Source organism: Anticarsia gemmatalis, chromosome 12, assembly GCF_050436995.1.
Source record: "Anticarsia gemmatalis isolate Benzon Research Colony breed Stoneville strain chromosome 12, ilAntGemm2 primary, whole genome shotgun sequence".
NCBI classification, from domain to species: Eukaryota; Metazoa; Arthropoda; class Insecta; order Lepidoptera; family Erebidae; genus Anticarsia; species Anticarsia gemmatalis.
Window position 1 is genome coordinate 8,778,492 of NC_134756.1, and position 22,866 is coordinate 8,801,357.

General features: G+C 32.7%; 1 protein-coding gene across 1 annotated transcript in view; it reads right to left on the reverse strand.

Annotated features, from left to right (window-relative positions):
• Positions 1-22,866, reverse strand: part of LOC142977111 (G-protein coupled receptor moody) — a 107,870-nt gene that overhangs the window by 51,182 nt on the left and 33,822 nt on the right. The window contains exon 2 of the mRNA XM_076120833.1: positions 10,296-10,336. The gene's annotated coding sequence lies outside the window, so the exon portion shown is untranslated. The remainder of the gene's footprint in view (positions 1-10,295; positions 10,337-22,866) is intronic.

A 22,866-nucleotide genomic window follows, 5' to 3' on the forward strand; every position in this document is an offset into this window, starting at 1 on the left:
CAAATAGTCAAAAAGACAGGGTATTGCTTCTCCTACAGTTTTTTATTCTCTCATGTCACTCACTACGCCTCAGCCCTACACATATGCACCTAATTGGTAGTGGTATGTTTCACAGGCAGCGTCCACACGTGTTGTGTTTCAGAGGGACAGTCTTTGTTTCTTTTGTGTCCATCATATGTCTAACATATTGCGATGAAATGATGGTGTGCTTACTCTTCCTATATGGCCGTATTATAATTAAAATAGAACATCTGTGTTTATCTTTTCCTAGAGAGAAAGTAATCTGAAATAACATGATAGCGGTGTTTTAGAAGTAATTTTCAAGTTGATGATACTCGAGGTTCATTAAAGATGTAACAAAATTGATTGTCCTTGTCGCGTACACTAGGATATTTTCTTCTTCTATGGACTATCTATACTGATTAGGTCTTTGTAAAGTATGTAAAACTCAACAGTAACCCTAGTGTGTTCGGCAAGAACGATTTTTACAGGAATTATAAAATTGTATATGTCAAACGCTTGTCCTCGATAATACTGAGTGTAGAAAATCGAGGTACACTAGTGAAAAATAAAACATAATAAACATTATTAAAACATTTTATTTTAAATATTTAAATTATAAAACTTTTGTTTTTATCCTTAATACCTACTAATCAAAATCTAACACAGGCATAGAGAGTCTAAACACAAACTCGTGTAATAATTGCTGAACATGCTCTATAGGTAATGGCGTTCCACCGCGGATCGTAACTTTAGTCGTTAATCCATTACGTATTAGTAGTTAGAGCTGGATTCACGTTCACTGATAATATCTGCTTGTAGAATCATGTATTTACGTCAATTCTTGTTGTAAGTAGTGATTAAGGTCGTTCCTAACCGTACAGTAATAGGGCACAATAAAATTGAATCAAAAACAATACAATAATATTTTTGAAATATTGCAGGGTATAAATGATCGACGGTTAATTATATTCTGCAATACGCCTTTTAGTGCAAAATTATTTAAGTTTGAGGGATGGCCTTGGATACCGGCGAAGATAGCCATTGAAATGAGTTAATTGTATGAGGTTCTAGATTTTTTCACTGCGTAATTTTATTTGTCTAGCCCTTTGTAGGTTCCATTGATAGTGATAATCCTAGCATTAGTCAAAGATAATGCTCTAGACTCTTTTAATACAGAAAACTAAAATTAAATTAAATATTCTACACACTAATGCGTGAAATATTCAATTTGCAAAGCTACTAATACTAGCACATAGCAAAACATTTCTATTATAATCTTTAGGCCAATTTGTATATGCCATCAAAAACATTCTGTAAAAACCTCAAGTCTCGCCGTAAAAAGTGGTGAGATCTATATAATACCAAGTCGATTAATCTATTTAGTCTCTACTTAAAGGACCTTCTGTCTTAAGTTATTACGTATGTTATTATCATGCCAATTTAAAAAAAAATACCTTTAAAACAAATAGACCGACCTGGTCATCGCATGATTTGATTATTAGTATGTATCACACTACACAGCACGACGAGAAGTTAATGCTCCTGAAATGTTAATGGCGAATTTGTGTTTTCTTGCGATGACCAAGTCGATCTATTTGTTTTAAAAGTTTTTTTTTTTAAATTGGCATGATAATAACATACGTAATAACTTAAGACAGAAGGTCCTTTAAGTAGAGACTAAATAGATTAATCGACTTGGTATTATATAGATCTCACCACTTTTTACGGCGAGACTTGAGGTTTTTACAGAATGTTTTTGATGGCATCTCACTTCTTTTTGTAGAGCGAACATAAGTCCAATTTGTATGGAAAGACGTTTTTTTTTCATAATTCAACATATTTTCCTATGGGAATGTTGTTCAGTTTCATGAGCTAAACACCCTTACCCACCCTATACCCCCCTCCCGTTATGCCTTATATAGTAGGTACCTATTTATTTTATTTTCTACAGTAATCATAATTCATTAACTGCAAATGTAACCTTGTAATCTTATACATTTATATGGGATTACAAAGTTATTGTTGCAGTTGGTGTATTTAAAAAACTGGATCGAAATTAAAAAATATTTGATTTTTCCCATGATAAAGACACTAAACCCTATTTGTATTCTAAATTTTAAGCTTCTAAGTCTGCTAGAAGTACCTTAGACTTTTGATGATCGGTGAGTCAGTGAGTCAGTGAATCAGTGAGTGACAAAATTCAAAATTTTAACAAGTTGTCATTCTTAAACTACTGGTTCAAATTGATTGAAATTTTAAATATACCGTATTTATACAATTACTGATTAGTTGCTGAAAATCCAGGCTTCTTGTTTTATCCACAACGAAATTATAGGGGTGTCAAAAATAGCCCGAATTGCTTCGAGAAAAGGATGTTACGGCCGTGCCGCTTTTTTTTTGCTCGACTTGCGGGGGCACTTCCGTGCCCCCAGATAAACTTATGACGTCATAAAGGTGTAAAATGAACCAAATATAACAAGCCTATATTACATAGAATGTATTTAATGTTATGTGCAGTACGCTTTATACGAACATTTACGTATATACTGCAAGTAATGTTTGATTATAAACTCGTATATATGCCGAATGTATCGCAAATTGTACTTTGGTTTAATATTACACTGCTTATTAGCGTTGTAGAGCTTTATGTGATGGGAACGTACATTTGTATGGCTTCGTTATATTGCGGAGTTATAGGATTTGTAAAGCAGAATATTTGGTTTATGTTTTGATATAAGCTTGTGAATTTATCATGAATATAGTAAAAGTAAATGGTCTATTTATTAAATAATATAAAGCTTTACTGTTTATATAATTTTATGATGAAATGTGAAAGGGTGCATTGTTATTTTTTATTAAAAAACAAAAACGATTTGGAAAAAGTTCTAAGCTACCGTTTGGATAAAATAAAAAGCAACGCAATACAAAATAATAGAAATCAGGACATCTACATAGAACAAAGACTCTGTGAGAAGGTTCTGTGGACTACCTAAGTATTTATTCAAGTGGAATCGAACCTTCTATTGCTTTAACTAGCTGAATTCTCTTTTCTCTAAAGACTCAATTTCTAGACCACACGCTTTTTGAAACAACTAAAATGTGTTCAAAATAATAATCGCGAAAGCCTTATTTTAAATGCGAAACTTTGGATGTTACGATAAATGTTTGTTACACAATCACTACAAAACGACTCAACGGATTTGTATAGGATTTAGTACATAGATAGTTTGTAATCCAGATTAACGCACAGGGTACTTTTCCCTCGGAAAATCCTTTCACGCGGACGATATCGCGGACATCAACTAGTTAGAACAAAAATAAAGGATGTAGTAATAAATTATTTATTATCTAAAATACTTGGACCAGCTGTAACTAATGTGTAAAGCTTAATAAATTATGGCACTAAAACACGATTATATAATAATGCGGGTCCTGAATTATAATACCCTAAATAATGTAGGTAATGAATTAGTTTGCAATGTAACAGATCGCTATCTGAATTACAATAAGGTCGTAAATCTTCACTAACTTACGATTCGACTAGGGACCGGTAAGAATTCAACTATTTGTGTGAAATTTATCATTTTACCTTTGACCCTAATTAATTAAACATGCGTATGTGCAAACGTTGGCTTTACATGTGTCGCCAACACATTTGTCATATATGGGATTCAATAGAACATTATTAAATGGTTAGGGCTCTCTTTTGGTTTGTTTACTCCGATTTACCAAAGAATCTTACTTATATAATGAATGCAAAAGTTCAAATGTTTATACTCAATAACGCCAAAATTATTGAACGTTACTGATACTTTTTACCAGAAAATAAAATGACGTAAGCCAAGTCGCGGGCAGAAATTAGTTACTTAATAAATTCTACAGGGTGATTTCAGAGAGAATTCGTATCCCAGCTAACAAAAAGTAACTACTTTCTAACTCTTTCTCAAACAATAATCTACTTAACTGCATTATGCTTATATTGTCAACTTTATAAACAAAACTGCACATGTTGTTATCCTAGTTTAATAAGATATTATTTATTATACTTCCTAATTAGTTTTACCTAAGTGGCATTAGCCGTTGTCTCTAGCTGACTTTTACTTCGGCATTAATTTCCTTTTCTTTCAGGCACTACCTTAGTCCAAAATATACTAGCGTTTCGTCGCGTCCTATCACATTTTAGCTTAAAACCATTCTTAGAAATCATTCTGTCTATTAGTGAAAATCGCAAAAAATCGTAAAAATCCGTTAAGCAGATTTTGAGTTTATCGTGAACAGACAAGCAGACAGATTGACGTACTAAAGGATGAGTGTTTTATAATATATAGTGATTATTCTGCGTATTTACAGTTGAGATAACTCTAACCCCGTTCAAACAATCACTTGGCTATTTTCCCAACTTCCCTTTATATTGACTAGACGAATTTAGTTGTTTACTTAAAGCACTTGAAGTCTAGGCCTAGTAATTAGGCTTAACTGTTGAACTAATTCTCTAGGAATTGGAGAATAAACTTAGACCGGTTTAGTTGTTAGTATGTCTTTGTTATTGCGTTATAAATAAGACAAAGGGCAAAGGACAATGTGGTCTAACAACAAAACACTAGCGTTATATTGTTATGCATAATTTCAAGACAAGTGAATAAGATTTACATTAAAATTATAGATCTGGTTTACATGTATTTTGTGAAAAGGATGAGTTAGGTTAAAGCGACACAATGACTGAAATATTACCTTAAGCCAGATAATGTCGCAATATTCTAATATCGCAATCGTCTAAGATTTTTCGATGCAATATCATATTAGTATTGAGAGTGAAATGAAGATTTACTTTAGTTTATTTGACGTTTCGGCCAAGTTATATATTCTGTCGTAGCAAGCTAAATGTTTATTTTTATTTACAAAAAAAAACATTACCCATAAGAACTGCCTAAATTATAAAGATAAAATAGATTTGAACCAATTTAAGATTTGAAGAACAATTATCTATCACAAGAATAACAAGCTCGATCATTTCCATGAAAACTGAAACTGACAGTTTCAAACTTTGCAAATATTGAATAAAGAAATATGCAAAACACGGGCCGGTTGACCTCGGAACAGAAAACAAAACTTTTCTCTCTGTAATATTCGTAATCGTGAACAAAAAGTTTTGACACAGAACATCAGTGATCACATCAATCTCTTAAAGAACCCTGATAAAATTCTATTGTGAATTCAGGCGCAATCTAATAAAAAGGTTTTCGTATCCTTCGTATGATATCAAACCCTTTGATACATTACTAAAATGTAACTCGATTCTTTAATATGACTAATACGATTTGAGGGTCAAAGTTGCAAATAACTGCAGTAGCGTGATTTGCTGTAGTCATTATTATAGATTATTGGGAATTTGTCAGTCTTCTTCAAAATTATTAGTTTCTATAGCTGCCGCTAGAGGCGCTGATAAAATTTCCATACAGCTGACAACTGGCTGGTTGTCGGTAGCCGTAGTAGTTTGATATTCAAAATCGACTCTAGAAACTCAGTATCATCAAAACACGATAGGGCACGGAATATAATTCGTAAGCATTCATCAATAGTGACGCCGTAGTCGACAGTAGTATGAAAATACTGTCACAAATATTAGCAAGGTATCTCCTAGTTCTAGGTATTAAATATTCACGTCCGACGTCCATTTTACTCAATGTTTTAATTATAGAAATACTTCCTTTAATTAGTCTTTCCTTTAAACTTGTTAGAAATAATTTTGTCCTTGTAATCTTGAGATGCTATGAGCTACGAATAGAAGACAGTATTGGCTTGAATAATTTACTTTGGAAATATTAGAAAATGGTATTAAATAAATGGCTACTTTTTAGAAAAAAGTTATATACTATTTAGTGATTATTTTGTATTATAAATGTAACTTATTGTTCTTCTGCTAGGCAAGGGTCTTTTCCAGGAATGAGGTAGATGTCATGTCTTGAGTCCACCACGGGTTTTATGCTAAATGGGAATAAATGCTATCTATTCATATCTGCCTCATTTAGCTTGACAATTCAGTAATTACTATATTTTATTGATAGGCATAATTTTACAGGGTTCGCAATAACTTATTATTTTTTTAATTTAAGTCGAAAATACGTACACGTAAAACTGTTTATCAATTACGAAGAAATTACGACCCAGAAATCAAAGTTAGCGGTGAATATTTGTCGATTTTCAAGTGACTTATTTCGATATCTAATTAACATCTCATTTTACGCGTCTACAAGTTTGTCGAACTTACAGAAGCATTCATCTGTAATTATTAATTAGGTAATTAACGGTTTCCTTGCGAGGTTTTAATCAGGATTTATTCCAGCATACATAGGTAAGAGATTTTCAACTACTATCGCATGAATTAATTTCCAAAGAGTAATTTCTATATTATACTTTTTCATGATCTCTACATCTCCCAATATCTAAATTTTGCTAATTTGACAGTTTAAAGATCTATAAATGTTTTGGGAAATACATTTTTGAAATAAATCCTTATGTCCAAAAGTTTCTTCATTCTATTTGTGTCAATTTTGGCAATTAAAATAAATGAAGCCATTGACCTTTAAGTAGGTAAATTTATGCTGTAAACATTAACCGTATTTAGAAGTAAATTAATTTTACAATTTACTTGCAAAGTCTATCGTACAAATAAATTACTTATTTATTAAATATATTCAACAGATTACTTTAATGTGAACTGTTGTTCAAATCTCTAAATTAACTATTAAATATTGCAGTAACCTACATAATTTCTATAGCGGGGTAAACAAGCAGGGTAATGTAATACGAACTATAACGAGGGTGAATTACAACGGACACTCAAGTCACTTAAGTAGGGATAATTGCATCTTGGAAGTTAATACCAATGATACATGGCGTAATGTATTAAATTCTTATCACTAATGATGAAATATATCACTCAAGAAACTAAGATTAATTTATTCATCAAAATTAAATATGTTTACTTATGTGTATACTGTGCATCTGTCTTTTCATTCTTATAAGATAATAAATAATTTCTTAAACAGGAATTATATTAATTCGTCATAGCTATTGCGAATGCCCTACGTAGTGAAAATTACTTAAGGATCTAAGCAGTGTAACGAATGCCTTATGTTTTGATAGCTTTAATTTTGTATTTCCCAGAAATTCATAAACGTAAGTTACGTGTATTATATTATCTATCAAATTCAATCACCGATAACTAAAATTTACAAAATAGTATTCATACCCCCTTATTCATAAAAATATATGAAGTTATGAAAGGCTTATAAAGTGTTTTGTTTCTTAGCGAAATAAAAAAGAGAAAACATATTATAGCAAGTTTTTAACTAAAATAGGTTTATAGTGTGTTTATGAGTAAAAGGGTAAATCTTGTTCTAAACGCACTACGCGTGTACGCAAAGACATGACATCTAAAACGTATTTGTCGGTTTATAGAAAGAACTGCAGTAAATGTGAGTACGTCAGTCCTTTCCCTCCCTCCCAATTGTGAGTGTCAATTACCAAAACTGGGTTATGATGGTTGTAGGCGACGGCATAAAAGTAAATACAAACACAACACGTCATTTTTTCCCTTTATGCAGTAAAAATAACTCGTAAATTACGAGACGCTTTCTGTTTCTGTGTGTGATGTTTTTATTCGATTGTGCTGAAACTGCTGATGGGCACAGATTGCGATTATTTTTTTTAATGTTATGAGTTCTGAAGGTGCATTTTTTAAACGGAAACATGATTGGAATAAATAATAATTAAATTTTTGTAGTAGAAGTGTACGAAGTGCTAGAAGAATTGTATTTTTTCATTATTTTAATAAATTTTGCACAATAAGATTTTTATTATATTTTTTTCTGTTTGTGTTTGTATTTATATTACTAATGGAACCATCTCCCAAAAAATGATTCGATTATACAGTATCCATACGTGTTTTATATTCCAAAGACAAAAGTATCTTTATAACCACTATACATACACATATTTTTGATGTCCACATTTATTATGACGTGCTCACATCTCTCTGATGACCGGACTTTATGTAACAGTGGCCAGTAAACTCTCATAAACGAAAACATTTTGTTTGATACTACCTTTTACTCCCACTAAAAGTTACACGTGCAAAAAGCATATAACTTTAAAGCCTTTGTGTTATGACAAAAAGGATATATTGAGTTAAATTGCGGTTGCTTTCACAATATTACTCCTACGATTTTTACAACCGTGGCCTTGCAATATGATAGTAATAACTTTGAACTTCTTGTCATAATAGTGTTTTGATGTGAACTTTAATAATACTCTACATTTCCTATAACTTCTGCGCGTGTTAGCCTTGAAAAATTACCTGGGAAAAAGTAGTTTTTGTATTTCATAGCATGTTTTCTTTATCAATGCTTATTAGACGATTGTCACTTGATTGCACAATGATTATGTTTTTCTTTCTAAAGTTTTTCGTTACGGAAATATTGAGGACTAGCTTTTGCTCGGGACTTCGTCCGCGCGGTTTATGATTCAGGACAGAATTTTCATACAAACTTTCTTCGCCTTTCTTATCCCTTTAGGAATTAAATTGATCAAAATCCTTTATAAGCGGATATTTACGTCAGTATATGTCTACCTGCATGCCAAATTTCACTCTGATCCGTCCAATGGTCGAGGTTGTGCGTTGATAGATCACAATGTCAGTCAGACAATCAGTCACCTTTGAGTTTTATAAGGTTTAGGTGAAATTATCAACATATTACTCGTAAAATTGTTAGGAGGTAACAGAGGATGTGGTGAGGAGTGAAGGATTTATGTGGGCAGCCGCATCGTGCCAGACTGCGTGTCTTGTCTTATTTTTAGATATTGAATGTAGCAAGAGGGGAACCCATTGATTTCGACAATTTTTTTAGTTTATGAAAATAACTGTGTTTGTAATATGACCCTATTTCGCATTCGTTAATTTATTTGAAATAAAAGTTTCTGCTCATATCAACATACTGCAACAAACAAGATAACATTAAATCATAAAATAAAATAGAAATAGTCTAAAAGAAAAACAGCAATACATCATCCAGATACAATCTAAGATACATTAAATTATTCTGAAATCGTAAAGAACTGTCGTAAAGTATAAAATTAAATATACAAAGATAATAAAAGTATTCAACTCAGATAAGTTTTAATAAAGTTATTTATATTCTTAAAGTTTACTTTTTCCCTGGCCTCAATTTACTTAGTAACGAAGAAAAAACTTTGATCTACGTCTAGTCGCGTCCATGTCAGAGAAAAAGCTAAAATATGTAAAACAGACGTCGCTCTCAACCGACACTTTTTACTACAAACGACATGTAAGGATTATACTCCAATTTCTCAAACTATTCTACAGAGAATACAATTATTTTGCCTACATAATGACAATGTCTTGAAACGGCTCAAGCTTGTTTGGAAATTATCTGTGTTGCAGAGATAAAAGAAAGTGTTTATTAGCAAAACACCGCATCAACTACACCGTGAAGTCGGTAAACAGACTCTATAGTGGTCGTCTTTACTCGAACCTTAGCATATAAGATAAAAACTACCTGAACCAAACACTGACGTTCGCATGTATATAAACTTGTAAAAATACACGAAACCGCCAGTTATTAAATATTTTCGGGCTTTAGGTTACTATAAAAGTGGGGCAGAAATATTTAAAAAATACAGACAAGGTTACCCAAATAAAGTTCACGTACGAGGCAAAGAGGTAATTTGTATGAGTAGTCAAATATTAAAGGTCTTAAACCGAACGTAAAAATATATTTTCTAACAAAACCAATCAGTTTGTCGTAGGCATTCAATCACAAAGTTTCAACAACATCGCTTAAAAATAATCGAAAAAAAGGTCGTAACGGCAATAAATAAGGTCTTAAACTCTCAGACCCGTAAAATGTCTAAATGAAAATACATAAATTTGTACTGTAGTGTAGACCTTCAGGTAGGGTACCTAACTCAAGAATTTAGTCTCACGATAAGTCTGAGTAAACTTGGTGAAGCGGCAAAATGAGTGAAGCGAATTTAAACTTGGGTTTGTTCGACAAAGACTTTGATTACACAAACTTACTTCGTTGTGGTTCAAACTAGCCACGTTTCGTGCACGGCATTGTAATTTAGAAAATAGTTTAATTCGACGCTAATCTATTTTTTATGAGAATTTTGTTTAAGTTGAATTCTCTAGGGATTTTCGTTCGTAATTATGTTTTGAAACAACAGATTTGTATAGCTGCAATTATGTTTTCAAATTAAAAGTAACTTACATATTCACGACGTAATTTCCATCACTGTAGTCCATAAATATCTGAAACAAACATAAATACAGATTCAAAAACCGTCAAATTAGCTTTATAAAATGAGCGACAGGAAGCACCTGTAGTAAAAGGCTTATCAGCGGTGCAAAACATTCTAAGCAGACAAAACATCTCTACATAATATTTCACCTGTCAGCTTCGAACATAGAACCATTATCCCAAAATTTGTGTATCTGTAAACAGAAGAAGATTAGTCCAAGGTTCTGATGTCAGGTATAAATGGTGGTAATTTGTACAAACTTTAGATCAGTTTAACAAACAAATCTCTACGATGTACCTACGGCCATTATTTTTCCTTGTTGGCCTTTCGAACCCTTTTATACGTTTTTGCTGATTAAACCTGCTACCAGTTCGCTAAAAGATTTATTTTCGACAACTTTACTTGTAAGGGTTTATGCTTAATCCTTTGGATCTTTTTCCAATGTGTTAACTTTGACATTGACAAGTTAAAAGCACAAGACCTTAATTAAAAAGATTCCATAGTTACAACGAAAGATATAAGATTTATATTTTTCGTCCGAATAGAAGGGATTTTTGTCTCAGTTTAAGAAATATAAAACAGTTCATTAACTTCAAATAGTAACTTATTGCCCCTCACATAAAATCATGTAGCTTTCCCCTTTAAATAAAATAATGTTTATTTGTTCTAGAAGTCTCAAAATAATTGTTTTCAGTGTAATTCAGGACGCACAAAACGAACGCACTAATCGTATTAACCCTATAAATATCACCTCACGTGGAATGGAATCTTAAAGCTACATCGCATTTCGGATTACGTTCACTAGCAGCTTTAAACTCCAACCTTAAAGTTATTTGTGCTAATCCTGTACCTATCTTGAAACTTTCCTTACTTACGAGAGGATACCTGCTTTCGACTATATCCAGACAAATTGTCACATGGAAACTAAAACTTGTTGCAACAAGTTTAAAGCATCTTTACATGCTTGTAACTTTTTAACATGATTGAAGAATTTTTGTATATTCGTTGAAAATAGAAATCAGGGTTAGGCTATTTAAATACAAATTAATGCAAGTGACAGATTTTTACCGACTGTACGCTTCGAATCCGATGTTGTAGAGACGCAGCTCTACGTCCACTAGACTAGAGAAACAAAAAAATATGAAATTAAAACAAAGTTATGTTAATATGGTAATGTCTAATAATCCATTTCCACAACTTTCTTCTATCTTAATGGGGATTTATTTATGTTACAATCTAAACTGAAACAGACGCAATCTTTTCAATCAAATGCAGTTTTCCGTAGTAACGTACCATGTTCCTACTCTACTATTTGCTTCGATACTCCATTCAGTTCACAATCTGTATGCATTCAGTGCTCGTACACTCGGCCTTTTAACTTGTATTCCAGATTCTATAGAAACGCAGACTCGCGCTGCTCTCGATAGAATATGTAACCTACAGACTGTGTAAAGGCTGGTTGCGTAGAATATTCTCTATAGCTTTCGAAAATACATACCCACTGATAAAGAAAAATAAACACTGAAACGAATGAAAATACGAATTATAAAGTAATAACGTAGAGTTTTTCTTATTTCTATAAAATTTCACGTACTTAGTTATAATAAAATTACATTAATTGTTTTAATTGTACTTATTTGTTTTACGTTTCCTGCTTTCTACTGAAATAAATATTTTTTTATGAATTTATTGGATAATTTTTAGGACTTCTGGTAGTGATCTGTTGTTTAGCGCACTTAGTCTTATACCAAAGCTTACTCATGGAGCGTTGCGATTCAAAAGGATTTGTATAGTCTACGAGAGAATAGGATTATCTAAATACGCGACCTCAATCCAGTCACATTTATAGGATTTTAAATTGCTATTTTATATCCAATGAAAACAGGAACATTTTAACATGTTACTGCTACGAAAATGGCCAAATTGCTTACGAGCACTAAAACGTTATGTTAATTTTATTACCGACCTACGCTCATTCCAAATTGATATGCCGTTTTACCAAATGTCACATTATCTGAAATCATGTCAAAGATTACAGAAGAAAGAAACTCCTTGAAAATAAATTCTTGCTTGATAATCTCGCTATAATTTAAAGTACAGTAATTTTCCTTCATAGCACTCATAATATTGCTTGATTGAGTTTCACATTGTTTCTCTCTTACAGTACACAGTTACACACACAGTTGTACAGCTAAAGATTCTGACAGCTTTATGTGTTTTAATTTCATTCATAGCAGAGATAATGTTAACAAAGTAAATATAATTTCGTGTTTTCCTTATTTTACTCTTGGTTAAGATACCCTCTTTTGTTTTTTTCATTTCATCTGTTACGTTTTAATCAGGTATAATCAGCTTAAGTACTTATTTAAATTTCGGCCTTACGCCTCCTAAAACTGTCTAATTAGTAAAAATGCGAGATTTTTTTCTTGAAAGCTCTTCATCAACTAAATTAAATAAAAGCACTGAATACAGGTTTCGTCTGTTACCCTCAAAATTAAACGTGGCCCAGAATCTACTGGAAACTAAGTTTTAAAAGTTGGAAGTAGGGAGCTAGTTGAAGAATTTCAAAGAAGTTAAACATAAAAAGCCAAATTTTCTATAATATGAAATGTGGTTATCACGTCCAGACGGCGAGAAATCTAGGTCAGTACCTGTCATCTAGGACATTGGCTGTATTAATAGTCGGTCCATTCCCGCACGGAGCGTCGTCTGGCCGACCGTCTCCCTCGCTGATGACATTTGTTATGGAACCATTAGGAAATTGAGAAGATTCCAGATCTGGCCGCGGCGACGGCAGTAATGTGCCTTTTATGGCCACTTCATCATTTTCATGTATTGCCCAAATAAATTACGCAGGGGTGTATCTCTGTTGAGGGTCATTAGGTCCGAATTTTGTATTTCAACTCAGTACTTCGATATGGCATGGTGTCCCGTTTACAAAAATGCGAGATAACAATGTTCTATTTTCCTTATGGCTGTTTAATTTAATTCTTTTGTTGGTGTCACAAGGAACTCGAGGGCTCGTTTTAATGTAAACACATAGAACATTAGGTAAATTGGACGAAGTACATTATGGCATTTTTTTCTTATGTTCATGAACGGGTGATATTAATCCATGACTTTTTTAATTTCCCTAGATTTTGATTTCAATTTAATTATTATTTTATTATATTATTATTATCGCAAAGGAAGTCGAATAATAAAGTGTTAGCTAGGTTTGAACATTGGCTTATTTGAAGTACAGTCTAAAAATGTAACTACTGAAAGGTCTTCCCAAAATTGTAGGTACTTTCCGCTAAGGTAAGTTACGAGAACATTTTAATCCAGATTATATGATTGTAATAATTTAGAAAGTGAAATTTCAAGTACTTCAGTTGGAACACTAAAGATACCTGAGCACAAACGTACCGTATAGAAATACAACTGTATTTGTTTGGAATTTCATTTACTTTTATTACAATACAAAACAATATTTTTAGCAAGATAAAGTACAGCGATAAGATTGAACTTATACGCTTCGCTAGTTTCAGTGTATTTCAAGTTCGTATGTTTACGTTAATGTGAACAGGAGATAGCGTTTTCCAAATACTATTGCAATTTGTTTTAAATAACTTGTCGTCGTAATTTTCTGAAGATATTTTCTTTACAGAAAATTCTTGAAGCAAGCGTTTAATAGTGGAAATCTGAAGGTTCGAAGCAATGTACATGAAATAATATCGGTGTAGGCACCATATTAAAACAGCAAGCCTTATTAAATCCTTATGTAGGCCAGTCGTGCGGTTTAGCCTTACAAAATATATGGCTTTTTTATCGTAAACCCACATTCTAGTTCAGCAATATAATTCACAAATCCTAAACTTTTGTTACGGTCAGAAGATGTAAGAATAAAAACAAATCCCGGATTGAAAATCTAAAGTACATTTGCCGTATAAAATTGGCAGAATTGTCGGCTTAGGTGACAATGAAACCGTCTAATCCGAAACATCTTAGGGAAAAATTCTGTACAACAATGTAGGTGGATAAAGATCAGATTTTACTGAAAGGGCGGCGTCCCGTGGCTACAGAAATGAACAGATTAAGGAAAGCGGCGAAGGCGGTGAATCAGCATTACATTCAGACAGCCCGCTGCGAGATATGAATTAGTATGGAAATATGATTAATCGCCTATCAGACGAGAAATAGAGCGTTCACGGATATTCCTGTAAATATTTGCGAGCTGATATTATTAGAGATAAAATGATTGTGAATGTATTGAGGCTTCGGGAAGATTACACGACTTGGCATGATCTGTAACATAGATACAGGCTGTATTGTGAATCTATTACAAAAAAAAATCAGAAGAAAATCTTTGCTATTTTATAAAACCATCTCGTTTCATGGGAACTTAAAAACATCTGCCATCTGGCAACAGCCGGAAAAGTTTACTGAAAAAAGATGCGTTGGCACCGAAATATAATTCAGGGATCATTTTTCACGCAATATCTGTAAAAACGCCGCCGTTGTGGCTCGAGGGGCGTTATATTTGCGATGCCCGGAAGTTATCGACGAGGTATCGTAGGACTTTTTATGCGTTGGACAAATATGCCCTAGGGTTTTTGACAGTTTTTGTATATGAACGCAGAAACAAGTGACAGTTACTGTTCGTAGCACCATTTATTTCAACTGGAAAAATATATCCCGGTCTTTTTTCGGACAAACACATTTGATGCAGTCTTCCTAGATCGTAAACGACACATATCATTCACAATAAAACTAAAAATAAGTTCACTAGTTTTACGTGTGGCGAGTACAAACAAGCAGAAAAATATCCAGAAACGGGCATTCCTTATTGCTTTTTTATAGTCCCTTTATCTACTTTTTAATACCTTTCTGCCCAGCAGGGAATTTTTACCTTTATTGTTTTACTGTGTGTACACGGCACATTTCTTTTGTTACACCATTTCGTAGTTGCCAAGTTTGGAGCAGGAGAATTCGTAAGGATTGTGTAAACGTTTTTGTGACCTTTTCCGTACAATGTTATTCCTAAGATTACGAGAAATTCTTCAATGAAAACGAGGTCATGTTTTTGCTTTCGCGTACTTTTTGTGAACTTACAAATAAGGTTTCGATGGAGGTTAACAAAAAGAGGCTACTGTGGATTTCGTTCAAATAAACGCTTATTTCACGTGATATTTTTTGCGTAAATAGGGTGATACAGACTTATAAATGGAGAAAAATGGAAGTTGTAATACATAAAAATCCTCAAAAAGTAAGTCGTTATCTATCTATCGTAATATTAATAGTTTGTAGCAAACATACTGATATTACGAAGACTGTTATGTATTGTTATGTGCATATTCTGATAAAGGAGTTAGGACCCACATCGGGTCTAAAAGCCAAAGAACATCGCAAAATATTGACAGCCATTTCGCATTTACATTAGCATACAACCGGTAGAGGAAACACTGTCTACATTTTAATAATAAATGCGCAACGTGTATGTTCCTCACAGTACTTGATGGGTAGCGGGACTGTCACGTGTCGGTGCCATCGCGTTTGGCTGAGTGTATTCATAATGTATTCCATTGCAGTACATCGCCCTTGAAATATTATAACCACTGCAGACTGCTTTATGCATGCGATTAGTAACATTTGATAATTCAATTAGGTTTAAAAGGAAAAGTAATTAAATATGTAATTATAGTTAATATCTTGAAGATATTGTTATAAAATAATTGTATAAGAAGATGTATGGATGTGAATAAAGCAAAGGAAGTTGGTAAGGATCGTACCCAGTGATGTTCTCTAGTCTCTGCCTAACGAATAGAATGAGTGATTTTATGTATGTATAGCTGACCCGCGCAACTTCGCTTGCGTCACCTAAGAGAATAAGTCAAAATTTTCCCCGTTTTTGTAACATTTTTCGTTGCTACTCCGCTCCTAATGACCGCAGCGTGATGTTATATAGCCTATAGCCTTCCTCGATAAATAGGCTATCTAACTCTGAAAGATTTTTTTAAATCGGACCAGTAGTTCCCGAGATTAGCACGTTCAAACAAACAAAAAAACAAACAAACTCTTCAGCTTTATAATATTAGTATAGATTAATAGTGGCTTACTGCTTTTAATATTATGTACCTAAATTACAAACATGGCATTTAAATAAAATACTAAATTGTTTTCAATATAACCGAATTTTGTGTGACACTTGAATAAAAATAATGTTATTAGGACAGGAAAACCTTTTCACATTACCATTTACGGCTTTACGCTACAAAAAATCTAGCCTACAAAAGCCATGAACAAAGTGCGAAAAACATCCTATTTGTAAACCTCATACCGAAAACAGGACCGAATAAAATTACCATAAGTCATATGTTTGTTTACAAGCGTATAACGGTAAAAGACTAATGTATACGAGTGATGTATCACGTTTGTTTCGTCACGTATTATGTACTACAAGGTGTAGTTTGCCCTCATTCTCGACGTAAACAAACGATCGAGTTCACCCATAAAACTGTACTGAGTTATTGCTACGACTCCAGGTGAATCTGTAATCCTAGTACCTTATTAACTGGTATAATGAATAATACTCGTTCATAGTCTTAAAGTCCATTTTTCTGGATACATTTGTTTCTAACATACATACATAATATCACGACCGTCATATTTGAAATAAAGACAGAGGTTTATAGAATACTGGGTGTATTCTTTTAAGCTCTTTTTGCCATTAACAATGTTCGTCCCATGTAATAAAGGGCGAGCCTATTGCCATTTACCGAACACGTTGTCAAACTTCGGTCTTCTATTGACAAATATTCTAATATAAATTGGAAACACCAATAATATGCCAATCCTGGAATGGACCTCGTTACAGAGGCAGTTAGTAATGAATATAATTAATTATACTCATTCATAGTCAAAAAGTTCTCTACATTTATTTCTTTGTCATTGTTATTTGTCAGGTGGGTGGTATAATATACACATTTTTTATCACGTTTACTCACGCCTGTAGGCTATTTTTATGCATAAACTAGCGGCCTTGTAGAGACAATGGTCTGTCCGGTTTAAATGTTAGTCACCCGGGCCATGTCAATAACATATTACGCATCAAATAAAATAGTTCGCGGAATTATACATTTTGGCCAGTTGCTATGACGAAAAGTTGATGAAGGATTTCTTTCCTTGTAAAAATTTTATATTGGGCGTACCCACGCAGGCCTTTCTATAGACCGATTGTTAAATCGAGTTGAGTTATTAGCGCCCATACTGAGTTTACATTCATTAGGTTGGCAAAGTAGTACAATTAGAGATCTGTTGGAAGTCCGTCGATTTATGTGATTTTTTGCAGTATGCACATTTTCAAACCCTAAAGTAAACTATCCACTGGTAGAGGCTCCTTAAAAGTTTTGAATGAGAAACAACTAAATCAATTTAAAAATATTTTCTTTTTAGTCGTATGTTAATGTAACAATCTTTATAGGTTACAATTCCATCAACTCTTCGTTGTTATTTTAGTCGCCTGAATGTTATTTTGGACGCCTGAGTGACAATTAGTTAAGCGATTAATCGCTCTCATCTGTGTGTCTGTGTGTGATCGTGTACAGTCGTAGGCAAGAAAACATTCCTTCAAAATTATTTAACTGAAAGAAAAATGAATGTAACAAATTAAGGTATTAGAACATATTTATGGTAAAATACATAGGTATATTTTGTAACGCGATTGGCCAGCGAGGTGGACTTAAGGCGTAACCCGTCCCTCGTTTGGGAATTGGGAGAAATAAGGAAGAAGGTATCGCGATTTTGTAAGCTCTGTTTTATGTGGTAATGAGAGTTAGACGTTGCAAATACTTTCGAGAGAACATGCTGGGAGCGCTGATCAAACATTATGTTTTACAACAATTAAACATTTTTTGGATTTTTTACTACTACTAATGTCCGTGACTGTAGACCACTACGACTATCCCGGGCGTTGGCATTTGTGTGGGTGAGTCTTAAGAATGAAAGAAATGCGAGTTATTTATATTTGGTGACAAGAGATTATCTTACTTCTGATATAAGAAATAAATAACTCTATAGTTTTCGGATACGAATAGAAACACTCAGCTCCTTTTATATACTTTGGTTTTAGGATACCAACGTATTGCTGCGTAGTCTGATTCATTATTTCGTTGCTTAAAACGTGTCTTTTGTCTGTATTGTATCTAATGTACCTTTATTCAGTTAGGTAATTTCTGACCTTTACGTTTAAAGCAAAAAAAGAACATCACTGAATATCAAAGTCTCCTTTCTCTTCCGTTTTGGCGCGGGTTGAGGGTTGGAGTAAGTAAAACTGGGAAATACTTATACATAATAAAACATTTTAAGGTAAAATGCGTGTTCCCGATAATTCCCGTATTCTATTATACACTAGCTGACCCGCGCAACTTCGCTTGCTCAACATTTTTCGTTGCTACTCCGCTCCTAATGACCGTAGCGTGATGTTATATAGCCTATAGCCTTCCTCGATAAATGGGCTATCTAACACTGAAAGAATTTTTCAAATCGGAACAGTAGTTCCTGAGATTAGCGCGTTCAAACAAACAAACAAACAAACAAACAAACAATCAAACAAACAAACAAACTCTTCAGCTTTATTATATTAGTATAGATTAAACATGCAACGCTAGAGTTTAAAAACACAATAAAATTGTTTTAATATTTTGTTAACATATACGCTACGCTACGTATATTATGTATATCATATTTAGATAATTCGTATTAATAAGTAGGAGCAGTCAAAAACAAACATGAATGTGTTCATTAGACCAAATAATTAACATGGTAATTTGTAATTGGTTTATTCTAATTGAATAGAAAGCCTTTCACTCACACTACTCGTTCGTAATTAATATTATGAGTTCATATTTATAGAATAAAATTATTTAGATTTGAAATGATTTATTTTATTAAGTATTTCAGAGCTGTAATAAAATATTTACTGATCTCCTATAAGTCCTAAAATAAAATATGTAAGTAACTTTAGAAAACTATTGCTAATATGAACATATATTTGTATACGTATACTTTTTATTAAGAAATCGAATATGATATGCCGTAATTATTATACGTTTTGGCGTACTACATGGCATAGTTTAAATTACTGAATTAAGAATTAATTATTTACTTGAAAATTAGTTCCTTTGATGCTCGCTAGCATAACTAGCCGGTTATCGATAGTATTAGAAAATCGCGTTACAGAAGTCGGAACAGCAAAAGTTTTGATATTAAAGAATATTACTTAGTTTATATTTTCAAAGTAATCTGTTTGTTTTATCGAAATCATTACTTAGCAACCTATAAAAGTACGCATATTTTCTGTTCATGTCCAAATCATAACAGAACCTAGGTTTTACTACCTAAGAAAGAGTACTAAAACTTTATATACTTTCATACATAGTTTACCAGCCAGGAATATTTTTTGCTGGATGGTTTTTATGATTACTTCTGTTTTTTTTTCTTTACTGTGTGTTTTTCTGTCAGTCAAATATCTCGTAATTGATTTTTGTTGAATTTTGACTGCCTCTGTGGCGCAGTGGTTTAGGTCGCCACGCCGATACCACTGCAACGGGAGGTCGTGGGTTCGATTCCCACACGGGACAATTATTTGTGCGATCCACAAATAATTGATTCGGGTCTGGTTGTGCATTGTGTCCGTTGTTTGTATGTTTGTAAAAGTCCCCGCGACACAAGAGCAATTCTTAGTGCGGGAGTTGTAAATAAAAAAAACAAAAAAAAAAAAAACAAAAAAACAAATTGCTCTTGCTTCATTTGGGAAAATAAAAATTAGGCAAAATGACATGGTTATCATGTGGTTTGATTTCTGTGTCGGGAAAAGCGATGTTTGCAGTTTTCTCAGCAGCTTGAAGTTCATTAATTAATAAATACATGGCTAATTACTGTTAATGGCGAAATATGGGTGTAGCCGTGATATCATGATACTAAAAAATATTTTAGTTCGACATCCATGTCTGTTATTCACAGGAACCATAAAACAATACAGTGAGAATATTTAATGTATTTAATTTAAAACATTTTGTCGAACAATATAAAAATTCTTTAGCCTTGAGCTATGAAAAGCATTTATATTTAAAATCTGTAGCACACTCGTTCCAGTTCCATGAAAGCGAAAAACGAAATAATTTCTGAGCCATGAATCATGATGTGATAAAGTCTTTTATCTGAGGTCCATAAAATTAAAACCTTCTGTCATAAAAGTCCCAAAGAGTCTTTGTTAAATAACCTATTTCGATTGGTTAATAAAATTCAAAGATGTTGTATTTTGTAATTTATTACTTCTTGAGGAAAACGGCCGTTTTCAGTACTAAAGTTTTAGGTAAGAAATTGTTCAATAGATTTGTGTTCTTAATAAATTCTAGGCTGTTGTTTAGACATATAAAAGGCTACTAAATTTTTACTGAGTTTGCAGTAAAGTTTTGTTTTTTAATCAAACTTTACTTTCCTTATTAGTTTTGTTAACATAACAATGAAACTAAAGTACCTTATTTGGAATCTGAAACATAAATATCGTGGATAGTTCAACGGCTAATATCATGTTATGTGCTTTGTTCAGCCTCCTGCAATGCAGAGAGTATTCCCATGAGAAGCAAAGGATTTAATAAAGAAGAGAATATACAGAATATTCGGTATTCCAGCAAAGATAGAAGATGAATAAGACAAGACAAATATAATATACTTTTACTATCTTTACACATATAGAACGAAAGAAAATTAAGGATTTGTGTTAATGAGAATAATACTGGTATTTTCTTGCCATCAATATGGTCAGATTTGTAGCGTGACGTTTTAGATAGTGTACTATTGCGTTGCTCTCGTAGCTATAGTTCGTGAATTATATTCTTTCTACATTTCATAAAATAAACTCAATCTCGCCGAACTTAAAAATCTACTGAACGGATGTTCATGCCCTTTTTACCAATAGGCAGATTTTCACGTAAACTTTAGTGTATAATTTTGGTATTGTGAAGGCGTTTGTTAGTTTTTAATTTGTTTTGTTGAGTTATATAAATGTCTTTGTAGCTGGTTAAATAGTAGCAGCACTTTTCTTGTTAAGAAGAAATAAAAGAAAACCCAATGATAATCAGTTTAAACGAGTGTTCGTGTAACACAATTAGCAGTGAATTGTTCAGTGATTTCACATGTGCTCCCTAATCACTGTAACAGATACGCTCCCACGGCCCGAGAGAAATTATCACATGTTATTGATATTACACCTGTTATAAGTACTTAACTGGTACTTTTGCAATTACCTATTACCGCTTTAAAATCTTATATTGTTCAATTTTATTGATAATAATATTTATAATTGTAAATATTTTGTTTTTTTAAATTATTTCTAGTTTAGTTGTTAAAAGTTATTTATAGTTAAGTTTTATTCTAATAAATTTCTGTACAGCCAAAAAAAAAAAATATTATTGATAGTTGTCATTTCTAGTATATGATTTTATGTGACTAACAAGATAAAATGCCATTTGGTCGGGTCCAATTTCTATGAAAAGCATCCCTCTTTTAGAACAATACTTTTTCTTCTTAATATAGACCTGAAAAAACTAGTGCTGAAATAGCAGTACTCCCAAAAACATATTGTTTCTTTTTTAACAATTTTCTTAATAAATTGAAGTTAGTAATTAATAACGTGGTTTTAAATGTAGCGCATGGCAGATTATCGTTAATTTTGTAGCTATTTAGTACCAAAACATAAGCGGAAACTCGAAACACGTTACAGAGTTTTGTAATGTTGGGAAACTCGCGCAATATTGAAGGAGTCGCCAACATTTAGTTAACTTTGCAAATAACCCTTGTAACTCAGTGACACGTTAACGCCTGTTCGTGACAGTGGAGCGTCGACTCGCAAAACTGGCCAAGTGTCAATTATCACTGCCTTTGAGTCCGTAAAACTTGAAGACTTCTGGATACTTTTTTGTAAAGAGTAATAAACTATAGTGCGTTCTTGAACTTTGGTATAATAGTATCGAGCTCTGCGTGAACAAATGTCAAACTTTTCGTAGTACTTGACATTTGGATATTCAAACTTTCTTAAGTAGGTACTTTAAATTCGAATCCCACGTTTCGAAATGAAATGGAGAGTGACATCTTCCTAATTAGTATTTTAGCAATAACTTATTTATGCTTCTTCATCATCATCATCATCATCATTTTCAGCCTATCAAACTGTCCACTGCTGAAAATAGGCATCTTCTTTATTTCCTAATAAAGCCTAAATGATCGACAAGCTCTTGGGAAAACTTTAAGCTTCAAAATTCTTGAAAGGTTCTTTAGAGCTTAATTTGATCGAGCGTCTAAAGATATTATCACCAAATAATTTAATTAAGTGTCTAGTAACAGAATTAAGCACTAGGATATATTTTATAGTGATTAGTAACACCCACACAATGCACTAGTATTTGTTTTAGTAGAATTTGTACTATATAACTTTCGTAATAAAAAAAATAACTTTTCCTACTATCTGATTCGAGGGTGTATCGAATTTGATTTTGCAAA